This window comes from Phaenicophaeus curvirostris, chromosome 20 (genome assembly GCF_032191515.1).
Source record: "Phaenicophaeus curvirostris isolate KB17595 chromosome 20, BPBGC_Pcur_1.0, whole genome shotgun sequence".
Lineage (NCBI taxonomy): Eukaryota > Metazoa > Chordata > Aves > Cuculiformes > Cuculidae > Phaenicophaeus > Phaenicophaeus curvirostris.
Window position 1 is genome coordinate 400,614 of NC_091411.1, and position 8,922 is coordinate 409,535.

An 8,922-nucleotide genomic window follows, 5' to 3' on the forward strand; every position below is an offset into this window, starting at 1 on the left:
ACAGCTGAAGGGGGGAAAAGAGAGAAGAAAAAGAGCAGCCAACGAGATCTTTCCTGCTGGGAAAACAGACTGAGAAGGAATTGAAAACTGCAAGCTGTGACTTGGTATGATTACCTTCACTGCTCCAGGCCTACAGCTGCTGCCCAAAATGTTCTAGAGATTTCAGAAAGCTTTGAGACTGATGGGAAAACAAGTGCCATACACTGCAAGGCGTGAGAGTGGGTTCTAGGCAGGAGATCTACCATCACAAGAGAATTCAGAGCAGCTGGAGGGGTTTTTGTTAATCTTTTTGTTTAGATCCAAATCATAAGCTATGAAAGAAAAATCTTGTGGCACAAATTGACTGAAGAAAACATTTCTCTGTGTGTATTTGAGAGACTATGTTATTGCCCCATTAGTTACTTAGCTATTGCAGAAGAAGTCTTCTTCTGCTGTCAGAGGATGCCTTGCCTACAGCAAGACAAGGCTTTCTATTTTCTCTTCTGCTAAGCTATCGAGTCGCTTCTTTCAGTCAACTCTGCTATATTCCCAAGGGACAAAAATCACATTACCTGAAAAGCATCCAGAAGTTAGTCAAAGTCCAAACAGCTGCACTAAAGCTTCATACAAGCAGTCTGTCAAAGCTAACAAATAAGGGGGCATCCTACCCATATTGAGAGCATATGGAAATTATCTTTCTTGAGATACAAAAGCCATAGAAATCTTCATTGACTTTAAGTTCTCAAAGTGAAGAAACAGCAATTTATTTTACTCTGTGAAAAAAAGGATTTAAAGGTAAGAAAATAAGTGTATCTATTAGCTGAACTGACAAGGCAGAAAGACAAGGTAAACTTTGCTAAAGCTGTATTTGAAGAAATCTGGATGAGCAGTTTTTGAAAACCTGTCCACTCGCAGAGCAGAAAAGTTTTAGTAGCTAACGGGGGAAGATGTCGAGTGCAAGTATAATCTTTTGGAAAAAAACTACCAGTGTTCTCTTAAATATGGTAATACCTTTATCCCGGGATAATCGACTCCTTGACCTTTGGCATTTAAGCTCATTTATCTCAAGGTATAGTAATTATTTCATGAACCTAAAACATAACCCTCAGCACTTTGAACTGCACCAGTGAGCAATCACCACAGTCCAGGCTGCCCCCAATCTCAATGTTACTGATGAGCTCCTACCTCATCCATCTTACTACATCCACACTTCTGAATTCTAAGTAGTAGTGAGAAGGTGCTCTGTAATTTATAGAACCTGCAGAATTTTTTAAAGAAAAATAAAAGTTATAAATTAAGGTTTTGTAGTACATGGTTGCTGTTTAAGGTTCTTCAACCTTCCTGAGCCCCAAAACTGAACAAAGTGTTTGAGGTGCAGCCTCACCAGTGCTGAGTAGAGGGGCATAATCGCTTCCCTGGTCCTGCTGGCCAAGCAGTTTCTGATAGAGGTCAGGAGGCCATTGCCCTTCTTGGGCACACTTGGGCTTAGTGTCAGTGTTGGGCCTCTGGCTACAGGACAGGCTTTGAGGAGCTGGAGTGTATCAAGAACAGGGCACTGAGGCTGGTGAAGGGGCTGGAGAACCAGCCTTATGAGAGGCGGCCAAGGGAACTTCTTTAGCCTAGAGAAAAGAAGCCTGAGGGGAGACCTCATTGTGCTCTGCAGTTCCCTGAAAGGAGGTTGGAGCAAGGCAGATGTACCTAGCGATAGGACAGGAGGAAATGGCCTTGAGTTGCACCAGGGGAGTTTCAGATTAGATATCGGGAAAACCCCTTTCATGGAAAGGGGTATCAGGCCCCAGAAGAAGCCACTCAGGGAAAATGAGGTGCCGGGGGATACGGTTTAGTGGTGGACGGATACAGTTGGACTCTGATCTCAAAGGTTTTCTCCAACCAAATGATTCTATGATATGAATTCAATTATTTTATTTTCATTATGTCAGTAACTATGAGAAAAAACACAGTAATGAACTTTGAAGCTTGTCAGTCCATTAAGACTTTCCTTTGAAAAGCTTTCGAAAGAAGTTTTTTATTTGCTTTTCATAAGTGCTTAAGTGGTTTTTTCCTGTGTATGTTGAAGTAAGTTAGAGTATAAAGTGAAAAGTAAAAATAAAGACGCTGAAAGTACAGACACAAGACAGAAAATATTTATTTGATGGTGACATAATTGGTTTTTTTTGACAAGCGATACCACGACTGAAATTGCAAGGTCATATTCCTCCCTGCATTTAGTCACACTAGAGTTAAGGCCACGGTATTTGCGAGTATTTTGTTTATAAAACATGCTATACAGCTAGAAGTGCACAACCATAAAGTCTGTCTTTCCACTGGAGTTACTAACATATTTCAAGCTGTGAACCTCGACCCCCAAGCGAGCATTGCTTCAGAAAACAGGTCATCAGGTCAGAAATAATCAGATGGACCTTTAATTCTCTGTGGAATAATATGAATTACATTCCTTAGAGAAGTACCGTCGCAGAAAGCACTGCAGAAAGGACTAATTCAGAAAAACAGTTTTAATGGGTTCATGTTTCAGTGCTAGGGTTTTGTGGATGTACTCTCCCTCCCCTCTTCTTTCTTTAAATGACATGGGCTATACCTTGCACCATTCAAAAGTCATTATAAGACTAAGATCTATTGAACTGTACAGAATCATTAAGTCCATAAAACAAGTTTTACAAATCTAAATACACAATTAAAAAAAAAAAAGACATTTCCCAGTGTCTCCTACTACTTTTATGTATTCAAATATTTTAAGCTTCCGTAGTGACTGCTTAGAGTATTCAGGTATGCCTAACGCTCGTGTGTGCCGCCTTTTCAGCATCATAAATATTTCATAAACAACATCAATAGCAGTAGATGGTTTTTCCCCTCAAGACTAATTTTTTGAATCATCTTCAAGACGGCACTTAGTGAGAAAGACAAAAGCAAGTCACGGTTGGGGCTTTGCTTACCTAAGCCAGAGGCGGGTGGCATTCCAGGGACAGGGAAGCACTGTCAGAATAACTACCTTGTACAGCATTCATCACTCAGATAATTACTCCTTTGAGCTGTACTGCACTTACAGGACTACGGGATGCCCTACACTAAGCTTCCAAAAGAGAAAGTCCAGCCTAAGCCCTTTAATGCCTGCAATTTAAGCCAAACTGACAAATGCTCAAAGAGTAAAAAGCTGCACTGATAAAAGGGATACTGAGAAATGTTATGAAACGCACAGAGCCTTTATGCACTTTGAGTGGAAAAGGAGTTTGAAACATGCCTAGATCATGCAGATGCATATATTGGGTCAGACAGAGGGCTCCTTCCCCTCACACCTGTTTGTATTGATTCACAGAATCACAGAATAACCAGGTTGGAAGAGACCCACCAGATCATCGAGTCCAACCGTTCCTATCAAACGCTAAACCATATCCCTCAGCACCTCGTCCACCCGTGCCTTAAACACCTCCAGGGGAGGTGACTCAACCACCTCCCTGGGCAGCCTCTGCCAGTGCCCAATGACCCTTTCTGTAAAGAATTTTTTCCTAACGTCTAGCCTAAACCTCCCCTGGCGGAGCTTGAGGCCATTCCCTCTTATCCTGTCCCCTATCACTTAGGAGAAGAGGCCAGCACCCTCCTCTCTACAACCTCCTTTCAGGTAGTTGTAGAGAGCAATGAGGTCACCCCTCAGCCTCCTCTTCTCCAGGCTAAACAACCCCAGCTCTCTCAGCCGCTCCTCAGCTTTGCCTTAAAATTCAATGAAGGAAAAAAAAAGACACACTTGATATTAATACAGCCACTGAATTCCAGACTTGACAATTTGTCATCATTACAGAGAAAATATTTTTCTTCCCATGGATTAGCAAGCAGGAATTTTTGGATTGGCATTTCCTCAGTGACTAAAGACGCAAGACATGGGCAGATGATCAATATCTGGTCTTAATTATCATTCTTGCTTCTGCAGACAGCCACATTCTGATCTTATGATAATCTCCGGCCTCACATCAATAAAGGAGTCAGGCACAGTAGCAAGGCCTCCCCACTATGGGGGGGAGGAAAACAGAGCCTGGTTAACAGAGGGAGTTCCCTAGCTCCATGGGAAGGCGCTTGCATTATCCATTCCCTCCAGTTATACAATTGTTTCGGTTACTCCCTGTGTGAAAATTTACGTGAGGATGTACTGCAGAAGCCAGAACCAAACCGAGGGCGTTTTCCAAGCAATACACAGCAACTCCAGCTGAGAGAGACACAACATGGACAGGGCTGGCAGTGACCTCTGCGCTAACTTGCATAAACCTCACTGCATCCCAATGTGAAAACCAGTTCACCCTGCACAGTGGCTCCATTAAGAACCTTTACGGAACAGAGATTGCCAATTGTATTTAACTGTGCCAAGCCACCTGATGGTTTTGGAACAACTTCTAGAAACGGCAGAGACCGAGTTAGGGCTGAGATATATCTACAGTAAAATTGCAGCAGTTTTGTTCGGCATTGCAGTCTGAAATGTCAGGTAATAAAACACATAAAATATGAAAAATAAAACCTCGCAATTGTTATCCCAAGAGTACTATCAGAAAAGCAGCGCAGCAAAGTATTTTGATCAAAGCGTAAACCAAATTATCTGTTTCCCTAAAGTGAAAACACACAACAGGAAATTCCATGATGGCACAGCCGCACACAGCTTGGCAAGGAAGAGCATCGTTCAGTTGCTGTTTTACTCACTTGACCAAAAAGCAGTGTTTCTGGACCACATTCATCTACCCTGTCTGAACAACCTTAACTCTCCTGCAAGAGCTCACTATTCACTGCTTTTTAAACAAGGCTTTCTACGTAAAACTACTCGGAACACTCACCACATAAATGAAAACATTTTCTAAAAACGTGATAACAGTACAATTCTCGTGTAAGTAGGCACTACATCTAAAACCTCTTACGTTCTCTCTCCTCAAAACATTTTCAATTCTGAGCAGGAGTTAAACAACAACAGAAAAGCACAAAAGAGGGCAGAAAATCAACACACACACACCCCCCAATACTCTCATTCAGTAAGTCAACAGAACTCAGCAGTTCTATCTGCCGGCAAAAAAAAACCATACGTAGCTTTAGCTAGTGCATATGAATAGCTTTTTCTTCCTGCTCTTGAGAAAACATTATCTAAACAGTAGATAAAGCAGCGTCAACCAAATCATCCTAATTTACATGATTGCAGTTTTCCTCAAAAAACTCCGACAGATGCATGCGGTAGGATAACCCCAAACACCACACTTAGCCATACCCTCTAATTCCATTCTTAGTTACCATTTCCAATCACTTGCCTGGCACAGTTGTCACAGCCTTACTGGTGAATAGTTTACTAACTCTCCCCTAGAAAGTGCTTTAAATACTGCTCTTGTATTTACCTCCTTTGAGTCCTCTGGTACTGATGTAGATTTAGAAAAAAAAAAAAATCCTGGCAATACAGGCAAGCTAACAGTTTTCTTGGGCATGTCGTCAAAAAGCTCTGGGCAAATATAATTTTCAACTGCTTATGACACAAACCCCAAATTAAACAAACCACCTCCGGGAAAAACAGTAGGAGCCATCACTAAAACTACACTGGAAATCTAATTTAGGCTGAGCCTAAATCCTTAGGGCCCCAATAGATTAAAAAAAAAAAAAATAAGCTAAAAAAACCATCCCTACTTCTACTAATAAAACAAGAACAAAGAATGATGACATTGACTGCAAATGTTTGTGGTAACATCTCTCTGAAGCTGCCACATTGCAAACCAATTTTACTCTAAGACTAAAAAGCAAACCCACAAGCAAAATCATTACCTGAAACTCACAGAAGAAACGATGACAGGAGGCTCAAATGCCCCACAAAGAAGACCACACAACTGCTCAAAACCCAGCAAAGAAAGGAAGAAAGGCAGGCTTCTGTAGCCCCTTCCTTCACTGAATGCTCAAGCTGCAGGTGAGAGGCAGCTCTGAATCAGGAGGCCTTTTAAGGGGCAAACGCTTCACCTGTACCTAGTTGCTGACCACAGGTGTGGCACAGACTTAACCAACCCAACTATGACCTGCAGAGGTTTCTGAACAAGACCCACCCTTTTGACAGCAAAACTATAGCATCCCACTTAGGATGGGTAATAAGAAATTACTCCTAAGTATAAAATGTTGGGGCTTTACTGAAATTTCAATGTATGACAGCCAGGCTGGCTTGAAATGATATAAAATTATAGATTTATTAAGACCCTAAATGTCAATTATCATTGTTAAAAAACTGTACAGATTAAGAAGATTCCTCCCGTGTTCTAGCTGCTGAGATACAGTGCTTTGAAGCGTATGGGTTACAGTTACATACAATATGCTTTACATAAGCATAGTCCCATCTACCATTTAGATAGAACTGAACTTTTATTAAACGTCTTTAATCTGTCTCACGCAGTAGCAAATTCAGAGACACTCTCATTTCTCAGCAGCAGGACAAGCAGCAAACTCTAAAGGGCGTGTTCCACTGTTTCTTGTCGATCCTCTTCTTGCCATTTTCCCAGCAGTCTTCCCGTCACATTCAGCCACGTCTTATGCACAGTCATGAGGCTAAAACTCAAGTCCGTTAAAGCTGTCATAGAGAAACTAAAAAAGTGAGCAGACATAAGAGGAAAGGCCCTCCCCCTGGCCTCATGTGGCACCCCGGGCAGGGACAGGAGGGTTTTGGGGGGACGGGAGGGACACGGGGCGCTGTCCCTCTCCCAGTCCCAGCCTGCATCCCATTAGCCGCAGCCGGCGGGAGGGCAGCGTGCTGCATGTCTGTGGTGTGTGTCAGCATGTACGAGGCAGAAACATAACAAGCACATGGCGTGTGACATGTTGCTTGTGTGTGCAAGGCGTGTGCGTGTCATGTGGATGGCGTGGTTGTGGCACGAGCCTGGCATGTGCACAGCGTGTGCATGGGCACAGTGGCGTGTGCATGGCATGTGGATGGTGTGTGCATGGCTGGTGCGTCATCTTATTGGCGTGTGCTAGCGTATGCAAGGCATGCGGATGGTGTGTAAACAGCATGTACATAACCTGAACACGGTGTGGCATGTTGCTTCTGTGTGCAAGGCACGAGTGTGGCACGTTGCTTCTGTGTGCAAGGCTTGTGCATGGCGTATGCATAGTGTGTACGTGGCATTTACGTAACATAGACATGGTGTGTGACATGTCTAGGACAAAGTGATCATGAGATGATGGGGTTTTCTGTTCTAGGTGAAGTGAAGAGGGTGGTTAGCAGGACAGGAGCATTAAATTTCCAGAGGGCAGACTTTGATCTCTTCAGAAGGCTGGTTGGCGAAGTCTCATGGGAGACAGTACTCAAGGGCAAGGGAGCCCAGGAGGGCTGCGAGCTCGTCAAAAAGGAAATGCTAGCAGCTCAGGAGAAAGCCATCCCCGTGGTCCGGAAAAAAAGCTGGCAGGGGAGAAAGCCAGCTTGGTTGAACAGAGAGATCTTGAGTGATATCAAGAAGAAGAGAAATGTTTATGGGCTCTGGAAGAGGGGACAGGCCTCTTGGGTGGACGACAGGAGGGAAGTGAGATTGTGTAGGGAAAAAATCAGAAGGGCTAAGGCTCAATTAGAAATAAGATCGGCAAAGTCTGTGAAAGATAACAAAAAATCCTTCTATAAATATCTAAATAATAAAAGGAGGACTAGGGAGACCATACAGTCCCTATTGGATGCAGAAGGAACAACAGTGACAGGGGATGAGGACAAGGCTGAGGTACTTAATGCCTTCTTTGCCCCAGTCTTTAATTGTAAAGAAAGTCGTTCCGTCTGTGTACAAACCCAGGAGCTAGAGGAGCCAAAGGAGGCTCCCATGATCCAAGAGGTCAGAGCCTTGCTAGCCCGACTGGACAGCTACAAGTCTATGGGGCCAGACGGGATTCACCCAAGGGTATTGAAGGAGCTGGCAGATGTGCTGGCCAAACCACTTTCCATCATCTTCCAACAGCCCTGGAAGACTGGGGAAGTCCCACCGGACTGGAGGCTGCTGTTGTGCCCGTCTACAAGAAGGGTCGCAGGGAGGATCCAGGGAACTACAGGCCTGTCAGTCTGACCTCAGGGCCAGGGAAAGTCATGGAGTAGGTGATCTTGAGTGCTATCATGAAGCACATGCAAGAGAACCGGGTGATCAGGCCCAGTCAACATGGGTTCATGAAAGGCAGGTCTTGCCAAACTAACCTGATCGCCTTCTATGACAAAGTGACTCGGCTGCTGGATGAGGGAAAGGCTGTGGATGGATCTTCCTGGACTTCAGTAAAGCCTTTGACACAGTTTCTCACAGCGTTCTGCTTGAGAAACTGCCACCTCCGGCCTGGACAGGCGCACACTCTCCTGGGTGGAAAACTGGTTGGATGGAGGGCCCAGAGGGTGGTGGGAAATGGAGTTAACTCCAGCTGGAGGCCAGTGACAAGTGGGGTTCCCCAGGGCTCAGTGCTCGGTCCAGCCCTCTTCAATGTCTTTATCAATGACCTGGATGAAGGCATCGAGTGCACCCTGAGCAAGTTTGCGGATGACACTGAGCTGGGTGGAAGTGTTGATCTTCTGGAGGGTAGGGAGGCTCCAAAGGGATCTGAACAGGCTGGACCGCTGGGCTGAGACCAACGGGATGAGGTTTAACAAGGCCAAATGCCGGGTCCTGCACTTGGGGCACAACAACCCTATGCAGTGCTACAGACTAGGAGAAGTCTGGCTGGAAAGCTGCCTGGAGGAGAGGGACCTGGGGGTGTTGGTTGACAGCGACTGAACATGAGCCAGCAGTGGCCCAGGTGGCCAAGAAGGCCAATGGCATCTTGGCTTGTATCAGAAACATCGTGACCAGCAGGTCCAGGGAGGTTCTTCTCCCTCTGGACTCAGCACTGGTGAGACCGTTCCTCGAATCCTGCGTTCAGTTCTGGGCCCCTCACCACAAGAAGGATGTTGAGGCTCTGGAGCGAGTCCAGAGA